Source organism: Diabrotica virgifera, chromosome 7 (assembly GCF_917563875.1).
Source record: "Diabrotica virgifera virgifera chromosome 7, PGI_DIABVI_V3a".
NCBI lineage: Eukaryota > Metazoa > Arthropoda > Insecta > Coleoptera > Chrysomelidae > Diabrotica > Diabrotica virgifera.
The window spans coordinates 89,482,623-89,504,829 of NC_065449.1; the positions used below are offsets into that span (position 1 = coordinate 89,482,623).

At 32.3% G+C, this 22,207-nt stretch overlaps 1 protein-coding gene across 2 annotated transcripts in view; it reads left to right on the plus strand.

Moving 5' to 3' along the window:
* Positions 1–22,207, plus strand: part of LOC126888091 (alpha-tocopherol transfer protein-like) — a 72,858-nt gene that overhangs the window by 21,926 nt on the left and 28,725 nt on the right. The window lies entirely within an intron of this gene.

Sequence of the window (22,207 nt, forward strand, 5' to 3'; positions counted from 1 at the left end):
ATCTGTTTGGATAATTTTAAATTTTATAACATTTTGAAATATAAACTATTACATATTAAAAGTTGTTTACTTCATTGTAAGTTTTAAAACAATGTTTTAATATGATTGACAAGAGGTGTCTATGTTGAAGAGAACCTCGTCATGTCTTTTATTAAGACCATTCTGATACTTTTAGATCTCTATAGCCTTCCAGATAATTCTGGGTCTGTAAAAACAGATGAGGGCTATATTTTTGTAATTTTAAAAACTAATCTAATGACCTGTATGGAGATGATATTGTCCTAAAGTGAATTTAGCTCAGGGCTAAAACGGATTCTAAATTACGAACGAAAATAGAAGACTCGTAGATCTTATTTTAGATTCTTCTATTGGTTTGGCCTATGTAAGAAGGTAAGCTGTGAAACGTGGAAGATAACAATACTCATAGTAAATCAATAACAAGTTCCCATCAACAGAGCATTATGAAAAATCCTTCATCAAACTGCAATGTGTCAGATGCAGAATTCACCATTATAATAAAAATTAAATACCACAAGGAAGAATTTCCTGTAGCTGGCTGTATACCATTAATTACAAGTAAAATTTAATAAAAAAATTTTGTCCTGGTAAAAGGTATATTAGTTTAAAAAGCCCCTATATGGCTCCAAAACCAAAGAAACAAAACGTTTTCGCTCTGTAACAAGAGCATCATCAGTGTTACCTTAAATAAATATCTTCTTCTTCATGTGCCGTGCTCGATTATCGAACGTTGGCTATCTAATTAGCTATAGCAATTTTGTTAACGGCAGCTCGGAAAACGGATGCAGAGGATCTGTTATACCATTCTCTCAGGTTTTTAAGCCATGACGTTCTTCTTCGACCTGGCCCTCTTCTTCCGTCTACCTTGCCTTGTATTATTAAATGGAGTATATTATATCTCTCTGGGTGTCGCATAGCATGGCCAAAATATTCAAGTTTTCGATTTTTAACTGTTCTGACGACTTCTGTGACTTTTCCCATCCGGTGCAAAACAACTTCGTTACGAACTCTATCCACCCAACTTATTCGTAGGATTCTTCGGTATACCCAAATTTCAAAGGCTTCCAATTTCTTGAGAAGAGTATCTGTTAAAGTCCAACCTTCGACACCGTACAAAAGAGTAGAGAACACATAACATCTCACTAATCTAATTTTAAGATTCAAAGTAATGTTGTTTCCACATAAAAGTTTCTTTATCTTAAAGAATGCAGCTCTGGCCTTCTCTATACGTATTCTAATTTCTTTGCTCATGTCCCAGTTCTCATTTAGATTACAACCAAGGTAGGTGATACTGTTAGTTCTCTCTAATTGTTCACCATAAGCTGTTACTACTTCCGGTTGTATTGGCGTCTTACTGACAACCATCACCTTGGTCTTTGCGGTGTTTAGCTTGAGTCCATATTCATCACACGTTGTGGTAATCCTATTAATCAGATGTTGAAGTTCTTCATAATTGCTCGCAATTAACACCGTGTCATCCGCATATCTCAAATTATTAATATTGACGCCATTCATTTTGATACCACATTGAGCATTATCCACTGCTTTATTGAAAACAAACTCAGAATAGATGTTAATTATTAGTGGGGACAAAATGCAGCCCTGCCTTACTCCTCTTCGTATTTGAAGTTCTTCAGACGTGTCCCAGCCAATCCTGATGTTTGCACGTTGATGCCAGTAAAGATTTTTGATAATGCGTAGGTCTTTATCATCAATACCCACTTTCTGAAGAATAGCAATCATTTCCGTATGTTTTACCCGATCAAAGGCCTTCTCAAAGTCAATGAAACACATATAAACCGGATGTCCGGCATCTCTGCATCTCTGTACCATAACCTGAATACTAAACAGTGCTTCTCTGGTCCCAAGGTTATTGTGGAATCCAAACTGTGTATCACCAAGCTGTTCTTCTATTTTTTGGTACATCCTAGATTGCAAAATTCGTAGAAATATCTTTAAAACATGACTCATCAAGCTAATGGTTCGGTAGTCACTACATCTTTTCGCGTTTGCTTTTTTAGATATCGTCACAAAAGTCGACAGCAGCCAATCCGTTGGTATATAGCCAGTTTGATAAACTTTATTAAAAAGATGAAGGAGAGATCTTTTACCTGAATTTTCGAAGAGCTTTATTATTTCATTCGGTATTTCGTCTGGTCCCGTCGCTTTTCTGGTCTTTGCTAATCTTATTGTTTGTTCAATTTCGTCCATAGTTATGTCAGGTCCTGTAACTACTTCGTTAATTTCAAGCTCGGGCCTTTCATCATTAAACAGTTCCTCAATGTATTCTTTCCATCTGTCTATTTTATCCAGATCAGTGATAATCAGTTTTCCGTCTCTATCAACGATGTTATTTGCATGTTTTTTGTTCTGACCGGTGAGTTTTTTTATTTTTTTATACATATTAAATGAATCATGTTTTCTCTGCAACTCTTCAATTTCTATACATTTTTTTTTAAAGTATGTTTCTTTTGCCGCTCGTATTTTAGTCCTTATCTCTTTATTAATGCGTTTATACATTTCGATGTTTTGATTCTTAAATTTGCGTCTTTTTTCCATCAAATTCAAAATCTCATCGTTCATCCACTGTTGCTTCTTTTGATTTTTCTCTTTGAAGTTTGGAGTTGAGTTGCTTATAATCGTTTTGATTTGGTTCCAATGATCCTCGATGGATTCTTGTTGTTCGCTATTCTCAAAATTGCTCTCTAAATTGTTTGAAATCCCCTGACTGTTGTTTCTAATAAAATCGGTATCCAGTTTGTTAGAGGATCGTTGTTGTTTTATCCGTTTAAGTTTTAATTTTATTTCGGCTAACAATAGATTGTGATCAGATGGCACATCGGCGCCAGGATAGGTTTTTACAGACTTTACTGCATTTCTGTAACGCTCACTGATGGTTATGTAGTCAATTTGGTTTCTTACGATATTATTGGGGGTATCTGCTGGAGATTTCCACGTATATAATGTCCTTTTAGGTAATTTGAAAAATAAATAAGTATAACCGTATTAATTAAAGCAAAATGTTAAAGTTAAAATGATGATCAAGGTAAAAGCAAAGTTTAGTTATACTTACAAGAACATGGTGAGCCACCCAAAAATACAAAGTTTGAAACCATTTACAAATAGACTAAAAATCTCATATAAATATAAACATTGTAAAATCCAAAGGATGGATAAAATTCCTATGGATGTGGCTTTAGGGCAACATATTACTCCCACACGTGGTAAGTGGGTTAATTAATTAAGTCATTATATTATAAGAGGTGACAGGCAACTAATAGATGAGATTTCAAAAGCGAATCCGTCTGATGTCAGGACGACAATTGTCAATGAAACTTATAGTTCTATGAAATGTTAGGTACACTAGCCACTAAAATTTAAAGTTGTTTATTGTACAAGCAATTATAACAGCTAACATCAATAAAAGCTATAATTGCTTGTACAATAATCAACTTTAGTGAAGTCACTAAGGTGGATATGAGCTATTACCTCCGATTTCGTTGAACCTCCATCGATTTGCATGAAAATTGGTGAGTGGTTAGAGAATATCTCAAGGAACAAAGGTGACATGGTGTTAACTTGCGCTTTTACCCTGGGGCTGGATGCCACCCCTCCTCGGGGGTGAAAATTATTTTATTAAAAATAACCCCACAATTTGATAGAGGGACAAATTATAAGCAAAATTTGTTAAATAAATTTGTTAAAATAAATCAAAGCTTTTAATTTTTCTTGAGAAAAATGTATGTTTTTAACCGATTTTTCATAAATAACTCAAAAACTATAAGTTTTTGCAAAAAAGTTATTATTATCAAACTTAAGGCTAATAAAAATTCAAATAAACTCCTTACGAGAAAAACCTTTAAATCCATGTTAACTAAAAGTGAGTTATAGGTAATTGAATGTATATTTCTTTCGTCGAGTACCTAAATCTAAGTATTCAAGCTTAAATACCGGGAAAATGGTGCATTTTTTAACATAAACTTATTAAACATTTGTCAAAGTTCATAGAAATATCTATCAAATAAGCCCCCGAACAAGCTGATAGCATTAAAATTTATGCACCAAAAATGTTTCAAAATGTATCTTTAAAAATTTTTTCCAAAAAATGTTATTGTTTTTTTTGTAAATAAATCCATTAATTTTTAAGATGTAAGATTTACCTAAAAACTATTTAAAAGTAGATTCTAATAGATTCTAAGAGCTATTAAAAAACATCAAAACTGATCTTTTAAACCTCTTACTTTTTTAAAAATAAAAGGTTAAATTGCAATGGTTACAGGGTTCTCTCAGCAAAATTGTAATATTAAAAGTTTCTATTTCGGTTATTTTTTGCTCTACGGAAATAGTAAAATAGATAAAATATTTGGAACAGAAAAAACCAAAATAGAGTTAAACATGATTTTTTACGTATATTGAGTGTTTTTGGAGTTATTATCAAAAGAAAATGAAAAGTACGATAATTTAAAAATTCGGATTTTTTTAAATTATAACTTTTTTTTTCAAAAAATATGCATTCTAGACCTCTCAAAATTGTTGAAATCATTAACTATATTAACCTAAAGAAATTCTTGTGAGGTTTAATACAAATTTTAATTTTTGTGGAGATGGCGTATGTTTTATTTTTCACTTTTTCCTAAAAAATCGAAAGGGTTCTCTTATTTTCATCATAACTTGCTTAATTTTGATGCTATTAACTTCGACTGGAGCTCATTTGATAGGTATTCTGAAGTACTTTGACAAGTGGTTAACAAGTATGTTATATAAAATGCATCGTTTTCCCGTTATGCAAGCTTGAATACTTAGATTTGAGTACTCGTCGAAAAAAATATACATTCAATTACCCATAACTCACTTTGAAATAACATTAGTTTAGTTCTTTAAGTGGGGAGTGTATTAAATTTTTTATTATCTTTAATTTTGGTAATAATAGCTTGTTTACAAAAGGTTATAGTTTTTAAGTAATACGTGAAAAACAGCTTTAAAACATGCATTATTTTGATAAAAAATCAAATCTTTGATATATTTCATAAATCAAAAAGTATTGATTTATGTTAATAACTTTATATAACAAATTTTGCTTAGAAGTTGCTCCTCTATCGATTTCTGGTGTTATTTTTAATAAAAAAATTTCATCCCGAGAAGGGGTGGCATCCACCCCCAGGGTAAAAGAGCAAGTTGGCATCATGTCACCTTTGTTCCTTGAAGTATCTTCTAACTACTCACCAATTTTCATGAAAATCTATGAAGGTTCAACACAATCGGAGGTGAAAACCTTTAGTGACTCCACTACTTTAAATTTTAGTGGCTAGTGTAACCAACATTTTTCATAGAACTATAAGTTTCATTGACAATTGTCGTCCTGACATCAGACAGATTCGCTTTTGAAATCTCATTTATTAGTTGCCTGTCACCTCAAGAGGCTACAGTAGCGATCAACAGGTAGCAACAAACGCGTTCCAAGATTGCGGCTCTAATTTTGAATATTTTGTCGAGATATTTGGCACACATATTCGTATAATAAAGAATGGCGGTACAGAGCACAATTTCAGAAATATGTTAGTACGTGGAAATTATTCTTTAACTAAATAAAATATTGAAGAAAGGAGCCTGTAGCGCCATTAAGAAGAAAAAAAAACTTTCTTCAAATAAACTTTTTTATCCCATGCCTAGATTTTGTGTAATCTTGAAACTACTAAAATTTTTTATTTCTAACAAGAAATCGAACATATTATAACTAAATAACTAATTAGGCAACATAGAGAAATAATTATCACTGTCATTTTGACAAACCTGCGTCAGATTTTCTCTAATCTGTTCTGTCATCTTTATCGATATCTATTCAGTGCAGTAGTGTGTTAATTTAAGAATTCGTTTTTGTTGTTTTATAGGAAAGTAGTGTTTATTGATAATTAATTTATTATATATTTGTTGTTGTTGTATAAGTTGTTGGCCTCTTTGGAAGAATAGATTGTTGTTAATTGTGAGTTTTAGTTATATGTAGGTAGGTAAGTATATTTTACGTAAAAATATTTCGAATTCTAATGCGAGTATATAAAGTTTTAGGAGGATTTTTTATTCTAAAAATATTATCAATAGTTTAACATAATGGAAAAAGCAAATCAAATGAAAAATAAAGTGAAACCTTCCAAGAAAAAGTCCATTAAAAACCGTGCCAAAATTATGCGAAAATCGAAATTTGTTTCGTTCACAACAAAAAATGATTATTTATTATTTTTTTGTTATTAGATATTTCATGCAAATACCTTTCTAAATACCCATCTTAACATAAAATTTTCTCCCATTGTGTTTTATTTTTATAAATATCGATTTATTGATATTTATAAATCGTTTTCTCTTGCTTCCATTTAGCGCGACTATGATACTGTCAAAATATTAATCTTAGATAATGTCAAAGATTACCACTGTTGCCAAAGTTTGTGATACTATCTCCCGAAGTTATATTTTGTTGCTACCTGTTGATCGCTACTGTTTACTTTAATTAACCCACTTACCACGTGTGGGAGTCATATTTATGTTGCCCTAAAGCCACATCCATAGGAATTTTATCCATTCTTTGGAAGAGACTTTTAGTCTATTTGTAAAAGGTTTCAAACTTTGTATTTTTGTGCGGCTCACCATGTTCTTGTAAGTATAACCAAACTTTGCTTTTACCTTGGTCATCACTTTAACTTTAACATTTTGCTTTAATTAATACGGTTATAGTTATTTAAGGTAACACTGATGATGCTCTTGTTACAGAGCGAAAACGTTTTGTTTCTATGTTTGTAGCCCGTAGGGGCTTTTTAAATTAATATACCTTTTACCAGGACAAACATTTTTTATCAAATTTTACTTAAAAATTAAAATGGTAAATAGATATTTAAATTTGAAACTTTTCTTGTTGTAAGTTCTTTCTGGTACATCTTTTTTCTGCGACTTTTATAATTTGTAAGACAGCACACGGCGAATATAGAAAACAAAAGGGACTCTACTCTATGCAGTCACATTTCGTTTTCAGTCGTCTAGGAAAAGGACAAAAAGAAAATTCCTAGTACTCAAATCTGAGTAATGATAGATTACTCTGAAACTAAATGTGACTGCATATAGTAGAGTCCTTTTTGTTTTCTGTATTCGTCGTCTGCTGTCTTATAAATTGTAAAAGTCGCAGATTAAGGATGTACCAAAAAGAACTTCCAACAAGAAAGGTTTCAGATTTAAATAACTTTTTACCATTTTAATTTTTATTATAATAATGAGGAATTCTGCATCTGAGCAATATTGCACCCTGTACAATATGTATGTATGTACAAGGGTAAAAAACCGCTAAACGCCATAAAAATGAGTGGCGAATACAATATTCCAGCTACAAAAGGGCTGGTATGAATATTACGTGTCGCGAAAATGTATTTTCATTTTCATGGATTTTTCCATAATATTTCTTAAATGTGAAGTAAAATGCGCCACAAAAGAGTAACTTTGGTACAGTCTACCTTTTAAAGTTTTTTGTGGCGGGTTTTACTACAAATTTAGCAAATATTATGGAAAAATCTTTCAAAATAAAAATTCATCAAATTTGCATCAAAATAAAAGTACATTTTCGCGACACATAATATTAATTCAGGTCTTTTGTAGCTGGAATATTGTATGTGCCACTCATTTTTACGGCGTTTAGCGGTTTTTACCCTTGTATCGGGAGTTTTTCATAAAAAAAAAATTTATAAATCAAATGTATGAAGTTGAATGCAATGTTTCTCGATTACGCATTAAGCGTTATAAACGGTCGCCTTTGTCGCATTATCTCCCAAATGATCTAGCTAGTGGTTACGACACTAAATTGTGATGGTAAAATCCGAGTTCATATCCGAGCCATCCAAACTTAATACTGTTTCTTCTTCAATATAATTCTTTGTGAACATCGAATGTACACTAGATTTTTTTCTATTCGAAATAGATTGAAAAAAAATATTAGGTTGGCCGGCAAATAAACTCGGATTGCCCGATCAAATTTAGCGTCGTAACCGCTACAACTACATAAACCATTTCGGCGATAATGGTTACATGGATTATACTTTTGGAGCTCGATAACTTCTAAACGGCTTAACCGATTTTGATCACTAACATGAGTTTGAAACGTATTGGCAAGTAGAATCTGATGCATCCAAGGTGAAGTATGATAACTGAAGGTATTACAGGAATTATTGAGCTTGAAACACCGTTTTTCCTCATAGGTAATAGATTTTAATAGATACCAGAGCGAGTGTAAAAACGCAAATAGGGGAAACAGAGGAGTTCGAAAGAGTGAGGCAGGGTGATAGTTTATCCACAACACTATTCAACATGGCAATAGAATATATTACCAGAAAAATGAACAAAGGTACACTCAGAAATAGAGGAGGTCAAATTGTAGCATATGCCGATGACGTTGTGATAATGGCAAAGAGAAGAGATATATTAACGCAAATGGTAAAGGAACTCATTCAAGAAGGAAAAACAGTGGGTCTGAGTATTAACGAAAACAAAACAAAAATGTTAAGATTAGGAAAAAATCCTACTAATAGAGAGGTCAAAGTGGGAAGATACAAATTTGAAGAAGTAAGTAGATATAAGTGTCAGGATAAGAAGTGTCAGGAAATTAATACCTACCTGGGAGGCAGAAAATGTACAGAAACATGAAAGTTCCTCAATAAAATAAGAACTAACGAAAGGAAGAGCACAAACATTCAATTAATATCCACACAAAAATGGGAAAAGTACTATGGGGAACTACTGACAGAAAATAGGGACGAATACTTAACTCAATCACCAACAGAGGTTAACATTGAAGGAGAAGATATAACAATACAAGTGACAGAAATTATAAAAGCTATAAAAGAACTGAAAAACGGTAGGTCTCCAGGACCAGGCGATATCCCAGCCGAACTAATAAAATGTGGATCACAAAAATTGTTTGAAACCGTCACTTGGTGCATAAATCAATTTATAAATGGTTCTCCCATACCCGACGAGTGGAAAATTGCTTATATTTCGTCGATCCATAAGAAAGGAGATAAGCTTAAATGTGAAAACTATAGAGGGATATCAGTGACTAGTACATTCAGCCGTTTGTATGGACGAATAATTAGAGACCGCATTGAGAAGGAGTACAAAGACCAAGAGGAAGAAGAACAATCCGGTTTTCGAACAGGAAGAAGCTGTACTGATAATATCTTCTGCCTCAAACAACTAATAGAAAAAAAATTAAGCACAAATCAAGAAGCCCACCTCATGTTTATTGACTTGCAGAAGGCGTACGATACAGTTCCTGTAAACAAACTCTGGAACGTGTTACGACAGACGAATATTAGTGTCACCTTAATAAAAGCCTTAAGAAATTTGTATGAAGGGTCAACATCACAAATAAAAACTGGAAACAGATTATCGCAAAGCTTCCTGGTTAATAAAGGTCTACGTCAGGGGTGTTGTGTATCACCGACCTTATTTAAAATATATGTTGCAAAAGCATTGAAAGAGTGGAAACGAAAATGCAGAGGCATGGGCGTAGACCTTGGAGAGATTTGCTTATATACATTGCAGTTTGCTGATGACCAGGTTGTTATAGCAAACGATAAAGATGATTTAGAGTACATGGCAAGGAAATTACAAGAAGAATATAGAAAGTGGGGACTAGAAATTAATACAGAAAAAACAAAATACCTGCCAATAGGTACCGAACTATCGAACATCACATTAGAAAATAATGAAATCATCAAGCCCTGCGACCATTACACATATCTAGGAATCGTTTTTGACACAACGGGGAAAGATGATGAAGAAATAAAGAGAAGAATAACACAATCCAGAAAAACAATAGGTTGTCTAAACAGCGTACTGTGGAATCATGAAATAGGAAAAAGAAGAAAACACAATATCTACGAATCTCTTATTAAAAGCAGTCTATTGTACGGAGCAGAAACTTGGCGGATAACCGAAAACAACAGAAGAAAACTGGAGGCAGTAGAAATGGACGCTTTTAGAAGATCAGTAGGAGTGTCACGCAGAGAGAGAATACGTAATGATGAGATAAGACAGCGAATGGGGGTTGACGGCTCTCTAACAACAGACAGAAAGAAAACAGCTAATATGGTACGGACACGTCCAGAGGATGGATAACTCAAGACTCCCTAAAATAATTATGCAATGGGTACCACCAAACCGCAGAAAGAGAGGAAGACCCAAGAAATCTTGGAGAGAGGGAGTAACGAAGGCGATGAGCGCAAGAGATCTTAGAGAGGGCCAATGGGATGATAGAGTGTCATGGAAATTAGGCATCGTACAACGTCGCAAGACGTTTTAAAACCGATTGATAGATAGAAGTAGATATAAGTACCTAGGAGTCATGCTGTCAAGTGATGGAACAAGAGAAAACGAAATAAAAGAGAAAACATTGGCAATCAATAGAGTATTCCAAGCCAACAAAAAAATGATAAAAAGCAAAATATTAACAAAAACAACTAAATTAAGGCTCTATGAAACGTTATTTAGACCGACATTAATGTATGGAGCAGAAGTGATGACAATGACCAAGACAGACGAAGAAAATTTAAGAAGAACTGAGAGAAAAATAATTCGGGCAATATTAGGACCAATACAAACAGCAGAGGGTGAATACAGGAGTCGAAGAAATAACGAAATAAGTGAGGAATTGAAGGAGCACGATATAGTCAGGAGAATAAAGAGACAAAGACTGAGATGGCTTGGGCATGTATGGAGAGCAGGAGAAGAAGCGATAATAAACATAGTGACAAAGTGGTCCCCGGCAGGAAGGAGACGAAGAGGAAGACCGAGGTCCAAATGGCTGGAAAAGGTGAAGCGAGATCTAGAGGGCATGGGAATTAGAAATGCAGAAGAAAAAGCAAGAGACAGAAGCAGCTGGAACCGGATATGTAATGCAGTTTAAAAAAGAGAAGAATGGATGACTGATCCACCTCGAAAACATGGATCTAGAGAGCCTGTAAAGGCGGCGCTACCCCCACGGGGGTGTTTTAGCCACTATATATATATATATATATATATATATATATATATATATATATATATATATATATATATATATATATATATATATATATATATAATAGATTTTATTATAATTATGAAGCGTATAACTTAAAAATTCGTATTTTCCCAGATATGAGGTTTACACAGTTAGACGCGTCTGGAGTCCTTCTACCAAAGTTCAGTTATTGGCGCAATTCGTAGGTTGAAATTATTTTGAGTAATTCTGCCGTGATAAGGTAAAAAGCAGTCAGTGCCAAAATAATGGTTTTGACCTATTTGTAATTTAAGATTTTTCTTTCACGCAATTTATTATTTCTTCAATTTTAAGCAGAAAAACATTAAAAAACGTTAAAAAATATGTATTAATTTTTGACAAATCATACAATTGTGTTACTTGTTTTTGGCTGAAAATTCAGCAGTTACTGCTGTTTGCCCTAATAATGAAGTTGTTTTCTTAACCCTTATTCGGGCAAGGTGGGTCCAACGGCCCCTAGACGCCAATAATTATTTTATCATTGATAAAAAAATTTTATTGAATTTTATGCATCACTGAATTTGTTTAGAAGTGTGTTTCCTTCAACATAGTCATGAGCTATTCAAAATATTTATTATCATTTTTGAAATTATTGCGTCGAAAGAATTTTGTCACGTAAAGAGGCAACACGGGCCCGCCGGACCCTATTTGTATTTATACCTAAAGTTTAAATCTTTGTTAAAGAAGTTAATCTGGCAGTCAGTAAAAATGAATTTTCGTTAGAAGAAAAACAATTATTAACATCTGTTTTATTAAAAAATGATTATCCCATATCGTTTATAAATAAGGAATTGTCAAGATTGGATCGAATGGAACAGAACAACTTAGAACGGGATCCTACAACATTCACAAGAAATAATACGAGGAAAATATCAATACCATATGTAAAAGGACTATCCGAGAAATTTAAAACAATAGGAAATAAATTCAACATATCAACAACATTCAAAACAACAAACACATTGAGATCTATTCTATCTAAAACTAAACCAAACAGTGAACAAGAAAGAACAAAGAATTGTATTTATAAAATACCTTGTGAATGCGAACAATTTTATATAGGTGAAACGTCAAGACCATTAGACGTTAGAGTAAATGAACATCAGTCTTATATAAAAAATAGAGAATTTGATAGATCTCAAATATGTCAACACGCATGGGATAATGAACATAGAGTTCAGTGGAGAGATTCAAGTATAGTACTAAAAGAAGCAGATAGTAAAAAGAGAAAAATCAAAGAACCGGCTCTAATTATGCTAAATGAAACCAATTGTGTCGCAAATTCCTCGGTAGAATGCAGTAGGATATGGTTACCCATACTAAAGGAGGAAGTCAATAGAAAGAAAATACCACAATTAGTAAATCAGTAACATATTTATTTATTACATATTTAGTATTTTAGTATTATTTAAAATTTAAAATATCAAGTCAGAATTTGGTATTAGTTTTGAGAGTAAACTAAATGTAAACCCAAATACTTGCGATGTCGGGATAGTATCACGAGGTTTTTCCTGGTTTTCCCTCGTGATTTACTATGGAATCTCTAACGCGAGAATTTCAGTACCACCGTTGCATTTGGTTGTCTTTTTAAAGACAGATCACATGCTATGATTTTTTGTGGCGGCTATTCTTGAGTTGGGATTGATTTCATGTAATCGAATGAACTATCTTTTAGTAAAGTCGTCCCAGGAACGCAACTCATCAATATTGGCAATATGATTTTTAAAGTCGTCTACTTTCTCCGTTACTCGCACACGGTGTATGAGACCGGCCCTCTATATAACTTCCTATAACTCTGATTGTAGTGGAGATTTTGAATTGCAGCCGCACATACCTCTTCAGTCATCAGTCAACTGTGTGTGAAGTCCACGTGCAGTGTAAAAAAGAGTATTGTTCTTTTATTATTAGGCAACACCTATTAATTAGTAAGGTAATTTAAAGTAGTAAATTTTAATTAGTAAGGTAATTCAGGATCTTTTTCTTATTTTTAATGTTTATATATTTGTTTATTTGTATTTAGATATGGATTACGAGAAGGAGAAGCAAAGATTATTAAAATTATTGAAGGAAGTATCGACTGACGAGGAAACGTATGAAGATGATGATAAACAAAGTTACTTTTTATTAAAGAAATATAATGTTTACACAAACGCATATCTACAAAATTATATGTTCATATATTCATTAAATAACATAATTGTACACAATTTTCCAAAAAAAAAATTTCAAATATTGCTGACCCATATTTTTGGACCCGGTCTTCTGCACCGTGCGCGAGTATTCGATCACAAAAAATTGGCGCGAGTAACGGAAGGTTAAAATGTATAATACGTGTCTGAATTGCCGATATAAATGAGTCAGATTAAATAAATTATTAGAAGAATTTTTTACTAAGCAACAACATTTTTGTTTATTTAATATTATTTTGTATTTTGACAACGACACCCGACTTGGGCGTCGAAACGTTAATAAAATCATTTTTTAGGTAAAATTGTGGCTTATTTCCCATTTGAATATACTTGATTATAAAAATGCCACAAGAAAATAGCTTCAGAACAACATTAATAATAATTTAATTTGCCATATCAATTTACTATTCTACTTGGGAATAAGCTAATCTTGTGGCTTAGTCCTAACTAAAATATTAAATTGATATGACAAAGTATTAATTTGTAAAAGTAAAATAATACTATTCTTCTGACTTATGCGTTTTATTCATTTTGTAAAGATTGTTTTGTAGGTAGGTACTTTATACATGAGCTGCTAATTACCATAATATTTTCTAAGAAGGATTTTCACACAATAATGAAAGGCAACAACACCGTAATATTTGTTCAGGGTATGCGTAAAGATCAACCCCTCTTTTCAAATAAAATGGCCTGGTAGATTTGGAAAAGTTTTGATTTATTTATTGTCTTTATCTGGCTCCAAATGTTCATTACTTGTGAATAAATATTTTTTCTACAAAAGTTTTCTTGCATTTAATTATTTTGTGCAAATCATTCAGTTAGATCGCACCCTCAAGGTAGACCGCATACTATAGTAGCACCTTTTTTAATCTAGACAATTTAAATTTAACTTTATTAAAAAATCAAAAAGAATATTATATATATATATATATATATATATATATATATATATATATATATATATATATATATTTATTTTTAGCATCTCATGACGTCCCCCCATGTTAAACTGTAGTCTCTCGTGACGTCCAGGTCTTCGTGGACTCCGATATACGGTTGCCACGAGGATTTTCTCTAAAATTTATCGCAGGTGAAAGGTACCACTTCCTACAATGCTTGAACAAAATATTGGCCGGATGTCCTCAGACACGTTATCTGTATAATAATATACACATTACTTGAGGCACTTGCCGTCAGGCGCGCCACGTTCGCTTGCTGTATATCTAAAATCACTTTAACGGTTTTGATGACGTCCAAATATATATTTATTCATTTTAAGGTTGTCGCGGAATCCGTATATTTCAGTTAATGTCCTCATGGCTTCTACTACGCTGTTGCCACCTCAAATGTTGGTATTTAGACTTCGGATATTTTTATAAATGATTATTGTAGTATGTTAAAACAATTATTGTTGTGACAGATTAATGATATTCTCTTTGTATAATTAACAGTGTATTTTTTTACTGCAAGAATAAAAACAATTAAGAAGTATGTTCATTAAAATTGATGAATTTATCATAACCAGTTGCCGAAACTGGTAGTCTAATTGCTCAATTGTAACATATTATAGAAGTGTTAGAATTTAATTCTTAATTCTTTATTAGGAGATCCAGATTTAGAAATTAGAACAACAAATACATTTAAAGAATATAAATATCTCGAATCTATATTATCTAAAGAAGGCAAAAGAGACATCGAAAACAGAACACAGCAGGGCAAAATAGCGGTAAACATTCTAAGCTCTCTACTATGGTCTAAAGAGATAAGACAAAAAACGACAATCTATCGTACCTTGGTAGAGCCTATTATGACTTATGGAGCAGAAGTTTGGCAGATCACAAAAAAAGATAGAAAGAGAATAGAAGTAGGTAGTAGAAATAGATTATCTAAGGAGAGCGTGTGGTATATAAAAGATCGCATCAGGAAGGAGGACAAAAACTGTATATTCCAGTGTAGATAGAATTGAAACGAGACAACTAGTGTGGTATGGTCACGTCAAACGAATGAATGAAGATAGATGGCCAAAGAAAGCTTTAAATTACATACCACAACAAAGAAGAAGAAGGGGAAGGCCTTCAGTTACCTGGGAAGAAGATGTACAGTACATCATGAGAGATAAAGCCATCAAAGAAGACGAATGGATGGACAGAAAAAATAGCGGTCGAAATGCGAGAAGTAGCAGAGGCTATAGGAACCTCGCTTATAGATGCATAGATATAATTATTTATTACAATATTTTTAATAATATAATTTTTCTATTCTCATACTATAATATATCAATTATAATGTCACCACCTGTATAATAGATATAATCAGATAGATCATTAGATAGAACTAAAAACGCAGGACGAACTTCTCCAAGAAGCAATTACATAAAATAATGCCCTCTATTCGTAACGGAACATCACAAGAAATATGGGAGACTTTTAAACATTGTGTAACAACACCTAATCCTGTGAAACGGAAACACTGGATAACAGATGGAACCTTTCAAATCATTGAGAATAGAAGAAATCTTTGTCAAAGTGGTATGCATAGTGAAAGGAAAAAAGCTAGTTTAAGAAACCTCAATAAAAAAGTAAAGCGAAGATGCAAGGCAGATAAAAAACTGTACTATCAAAGTATATGCAAAGAAATTGAGAGACATGATCAGAATAATCAGCCGAGAGATCTATTTAGAAAAATACGCTACTTAACAAGATACTTCAAAGCCAGAACTTGGGCCATTGAAGACAACACTGGAACTCTGAGAACAATCAGAGAAGATATAGCAGAGACATGGAGATCGTATTGCAGGTACCTATATAAAGATGATTAACCCCAAGAACCTGTTAACCAAATCTTTGATGAAGTAGAAGGAGAACCTGATATACTTGAAAATAAAGTAAGACTAGTGATCATTAAGCTTAAATATAATAAAGCACCAGGTCCAGATATGATAACAGCAGAAATACTCAAAGCCACAGAAGAAACTGGCGTAAAATTACTTCATCTACTCTGTAACCAAATATGGCATTCTAAACAATGGCCTGAAGACTGGACAAAATCTACAATAACAACAATTCATAAAAAAGGCAGCTTCCATAAATGCGACAATTATAGAACTATTTCTCTTATATCACATGCCAGTATAATAATACTAAATATAATTAATGAGAGACTAAAAACATTCCTTCAAAGAGAAATTCCACAAGAGCAAACTGGATTTACCAAAGGTAGAGGTACTCGAGAACACCTGTTGAATATAAGACAGATAATCGAAAAATATAGGGAATTTAATATTCCACTGTACATATGCTTTATAGATTATCGTAAGGCGTTCGACAGGGTCAAGTGTAGACACTTATGGCAAATACTAAAAGAAGTAGGCGTACCCCAACACCTTATTTCGCTTATAACTGAACTATACGAACACACTATTGGATCAGTTAAAGTGCTTGACACACTTTCAAAGGAATTTCATCCAGAACAGGGTGTCAGACAGGGATGTATACTATCTCCACGATTATTCAACATATATGAAGAGCATATTATGAGAAGAGCACTTGAAGGATGGGAAAAAGTCATCTCAATAAATAATCATAAAATAGACAACCTACGTTTCGCAGATGACACAGCCCTTCTTGCAAATAGTCAATCAGAGCTGATTGATCTTACACGACTGGTTGAAAACGAAAATCAAATATTTGGTCTGCAATTAAACATATCAAAGACATGCATCTTTGAAGTAAGGGTCAAAATAAAGATGAAATTAGCCAAAGACAAAAACCGGAAAGTAAACACAAGAATCGAATTCACAAAAGATTGAAATTAAACCGAACAGCAGTGTCCCAACATGAGGAAACAGTGGAAGAAATATGGAAGAACTTCAAGGATATTATGCAAAAACTGCAAAAGAAATTATAGGGATGAAAAAAAAAAAGAGAAAAGAAATGGATAACCGGAGACACATTGTACTCCAGGGAAATAAGGCAAAAATATACGTTCGGAACACTTGACCGGCCAGGTTGCAAACGGATTTTTTGGATACTATATACCTATTACATTATAAATATAAAAATGTCCGTTACAGTTCGGACGATAATTTTAGTTATTAGCAAATAAGGGTCAAAAATGTCAGTTTTTGAATTTTGGTACGATTATTTGTTGCTTCGGAAGTTGCAAAATAAAACTTAAATTTCAAAAATAAAAAATTTGCTATGTGAAAACCGCATGAAAAAAGAATACTTATGTTTTCAAAGTTTTTAAAAAAATAATAAAAAGTCATTTTTATCATTCCGAAAATATTTTAGTAAAGTAGAGTCATTTTTGGCTTATAAACAATTTGAATAACTTTGTTAAGTATTCACTGCAAACTAAATTAATCGATTTAGGGATGGGAAAAACCTACCGGTTATAACCTAAAACCGGTTTTTTAATTCGAAATAATCGGTTTTACCGTTTTTTTTTGTCCCGGTTATAACCGGTTTTTTCTTTTTAAAGTAATAACCGGTGAAAAACCGAATAAGTTACCTGTGGAAAAAAATTTATTTAGAGAAAAATGAAGAAATTTCTATCTATCTTCGATCTCAATCATATGTATTATAAATAATATGCGAAGTAATAAGTAATTAACCCAAACAACCATAATTCAACTTTTATTTACTAATAGAGAACTGGACGAAATTGTCACATCAGCTTTTATGAAACAATTTTGGAAATAGTTATTTAGTTTTAGATGATAATATAGTTACGTAAAAAAGTAAGTGATCTGCTTGAAATCGATATTCCAACCATCATCTAAAAATTGTTTATACTTGAGTACTTGAGACTTGAGAGTCTTGTATGAAATGTGAATACCGAAATACGATTAGGAATCTCCAATATGTAATTTTTAAATATTAGGAAATAAAAGGTAGGTATTACAAACGTATTAAAAAATATAACCTACTGAAATTTTTTGATGGCAATAGAGAAGTAAATAATGAATTGGTTTATCGAATTTATTTTTAAGTAAAATATAAGTCATTTGGATATTTTTCTAAACTTGATAGATCTAAGGGACATTCGGTAGATCGGGTAGGATCATCATTTTTGAGAATATCCCAATTATTGACAACGCACTATACGCCGAAGCCGTCTACAACGAGCGACGAATCAGAGATTGGGGTACTTTCGCCCATTTTTAGGGTAATTTGAGAGCGCCTAGGAAAATTTTTATAGGTTGAATTGGTTGGGAAATTTTTCGGGAGGAAAATTGAGCAAACTAAAGTGCAATATAAATGTAACATTATAACCTATTTGCTTTTGATTAAAAAAACGAAAACCGGTTTTTGGAACAACCGGTTATTTGACCGGTTATAACCGCCAGGTTAAACCGTAAGTAAAAAAAACGGTATAACCGAAACCCGGTTTTTTGTTCAACAACCGCCATGCACCATCCCTAGACTTTAGGATTTAAAAAGCTGGTACTTTTACATTATTATTGTATTATCGGTTTATAACCTTCTCCGTCTTCCGATACCCGTTCGCCGTTCGCCATTCCTCTCTGTCCGCACATTGATCTACTTACAGACCTCTTTCATCCATGGCTTTGTTTATTCCTGCCTGCCAACTTTTTCTCGGTCTACCTCTTCTTCTTCTACCTTGCGGTTTCTAGTTTTGCACTTGTTTTGTGATTCTATCTTCATGCATTCTTTGTACGTGACCCAACCATCGTAGTTTATTTCGTTGATTTCGTCATTTATTGTATGTGTGACCTTCATTATTTCTCGTATCCGTTCATTGGTGACATGTTCTCTTCTTGATCTTCCTGCAGCTCTTCACTAAAAATCCATTTCAGTGACATCTAACATTTGTTTTGATTTTTCCTTGATATGCCATACTTCGCAGCTGTATGTTATAATGCTTTTCACTACGGCGTTATAGATTTTTTCTTGTTTTGGTTGTTTATCTGCTTGTCCCAGAGTACTGAGTTTAGGAGCCTAATTGCTTTCCTGCCCTGAGTATTTCGTTCTTTAATGACTCCGTCCAGTGTTCCATCATTCGTGATTTTCATACCCAGGTATTTATATTCGTTACATTTACTGATTGTTTCTCCTTCTTCTATAGTCGAGAAAATGAAGCATTTTGGCTCGCAATTTTTTCGTCCAGCATGGATTTACTTGAAATTTTCACAGAGGGTAGGGAATAGTCCAAGGATCATTTTCTATATCATGCCGCTGTACGCTAAAAGCTTGGGGTGGTTGCCACCCCATCTCGGGGACGGGAATTTTTTATTATATTTTAACCACGTAAATCGATGTAAAAATGAATTCTAAGAAAAAAATGTTTTTTACATTCTCTTCGTAAAACTAGTATTTTTCGAGATATTCGCGCATGAAAGTAACAGTTTTTCGACGAAAAAATCGACTTTTTTAGATGGTTTTTTGAGAATACCTCGAAAAATATGGATTTAATCAAAAAAACTGTAGATATCAAAAATGCATCTTTTAGTAACACAAATTAAATTAAACTTAAATAATCTTTTTAAGTATAATGATAGACCTTTCAAAAAATAATAATATGAAGCTCCTAGCATGAAAATTAAGCGACTTATGATCAAAAAATTTCGGTACCTGCTATTCTCTATGAAAAAATCAGTGAAAACAACCCCCTAACTACCCTACTAATTAAAAATTGGTCTTCGCCTTTCTGTAATTCCCTTTATATTCGTATTATCAATACACCCAAGAAGTTTGACCTATTTAAAAGGCCTAATTTTAGAAAAATTGGACTTTAAAGAAAAATTGATTTTTTGCAATTTCCTATGTCACCTTTTACCTCAAAATATCTCCGAAAATACTGGAGATACGAAAAAATTATGGACTATTAAATTGTAGCTTATTATTTAATAAGTAAAATTCTCTTGTGCATGTATTTTCATTACAGTGAACAGATAGCGAGATACTATGGCTATTTGAAACCTCTATTTACGAGCAGACACCCCCTTATTCGAGTCTTTTAAACTCACCCCAATTAAAAACTAAGGGATCTTACAGAATTTAGTTTTCACGGTCTTAGAACTCTTCAAAAATCCTACAGAATTATTTTTGAAAAAACTTTTTATCGTCAAAAATGAAGGAGCCATGTTTAGAAAACGATTTTTTTTAAATATCGAATAGGCTGCTTATGGATAATTTTCAATGTATGTATAATACCACAGAACCGGTTGATATACTGGAAGATGACTAAAAAACTATTTGTATTTGTACATATTTGTAAATTCGTATTTTTTTGTAAATAAATGTTTTTGTAATTCTTTAATTCTACTTTTTTTCTGTATAGATCTATTAAACTATCTACTTATAAAAATTGTGATGTTATTAAGGGTGGTTTTTAAGGGTTGAAATATGATATTTTATCCTAAAGTATAAAGCAATCATTATTTAACCAATCAAAACCAAATTTTACCCATATTAAAATTTACAATGTTTTTATATATTTTTGTCAATAAGGGGTAGGTTACACCCCTAAAATAATCAACGCCCTTAAGCATGATCTAGAATATGAAGTACAGGGTGATATGATCCTAATCCCAAATTTTTATATAAATCGATGCAAGCCGAAATGATTCTTTTAGGATAAGTAATTTTTTATATATAGCTTCAACAAGGGTGGTTTTAAGGGTTGAAATATTATGATAGTATATCTTAAAGCATAAAACAATCATTATGTACCTAATAAAAACCAAATGTTGACAATATTAAAGTTAAAAATGTTGTTTTATAATTTTTATTCTTTTAGGATAAGTAATTTTTTTATATATAGCTTCAACAAGGGTGGTTTTAAGGGTTGAAATATTATGATAGTATATCTTAAAGCATAAAACAATCATTATGTACCTAATAAAAACCAAATGTTGACAATATTAAAGTTAAAAATGTTGTTTTATAATTTTTTACAGTTAGGGGTAATTTTCACTTTTCACATTTCTATGTTTATATTTGTATTCTCCATTGCCTCCCATAACTTTACCGAAGGTACACTGTCGTATGCCTTTTTCAGATCAATATAATATACGAAATGAATCTCTTGGTTAATCGCTGTTTTCTTTTCCATGACTTGTGCGATTGCAAAAAGGTGATCAATTGTAGATCTTCCGGCTCTAAATCCTGCTTGTTCTTCTGCTTCCATTTTCTTGTATTCGTCTCTATTCGGTTTTTTAAGATCCTTCCGTATATTTTGCTGATTGTTGGTGTACAGGAAATACCCATGTAGTTATCACATTGATTTCGATGTGTACTTTTACATAAATGTTAAAAAAACATTCACCTTGGTTAATTACGGTCAAAGTTAGCCACTTTTTTTTATTAAGAAAGCTAACTAGCGCTAGTTTGAAGTTCAAGGTATGTATATAGTTTATATGTAAAAGTTTGAGTAAACTTGAACAGAGTGGTTAATATATCTTTAAAAATAACGCCCTAACGAAATCGACTCGTGGTCGGTGGAGGGGAATTATTAAAATCCGTGCACTCAAAAAATGAAATTTATTTTTCAAAGATATGTTGCTCTTTATATCTCCAGAGATAGTTGATGGATTTTGATCATTATTTTTTTTAAATTTATATATATTTCTTGTAGTCTTGTAGAGTATGTTATGTACACATATACCTACCTAACAATACAAAATGTTATGGGGACGATAATTATGATTCTAAGACCTTCGAGTATACATATATAATTTCATAAAAATCGTTCAAGCGGTATCGGAGGATTATGGCAACTAACATTACGACAGGAGAATTTTATAGATGTAAATAAATAGATGGCTATTAAAAAATAGGGTCTTGGTGATAGAAGGGTGAAAATTAAGGGTTGTATATATATTTTTAATGGTACATACTATAAAATTAAGGTAGACAATTTTTTCTAAAACAATAAAAAAGTGGCAGAGGGTAACCCCCTTATA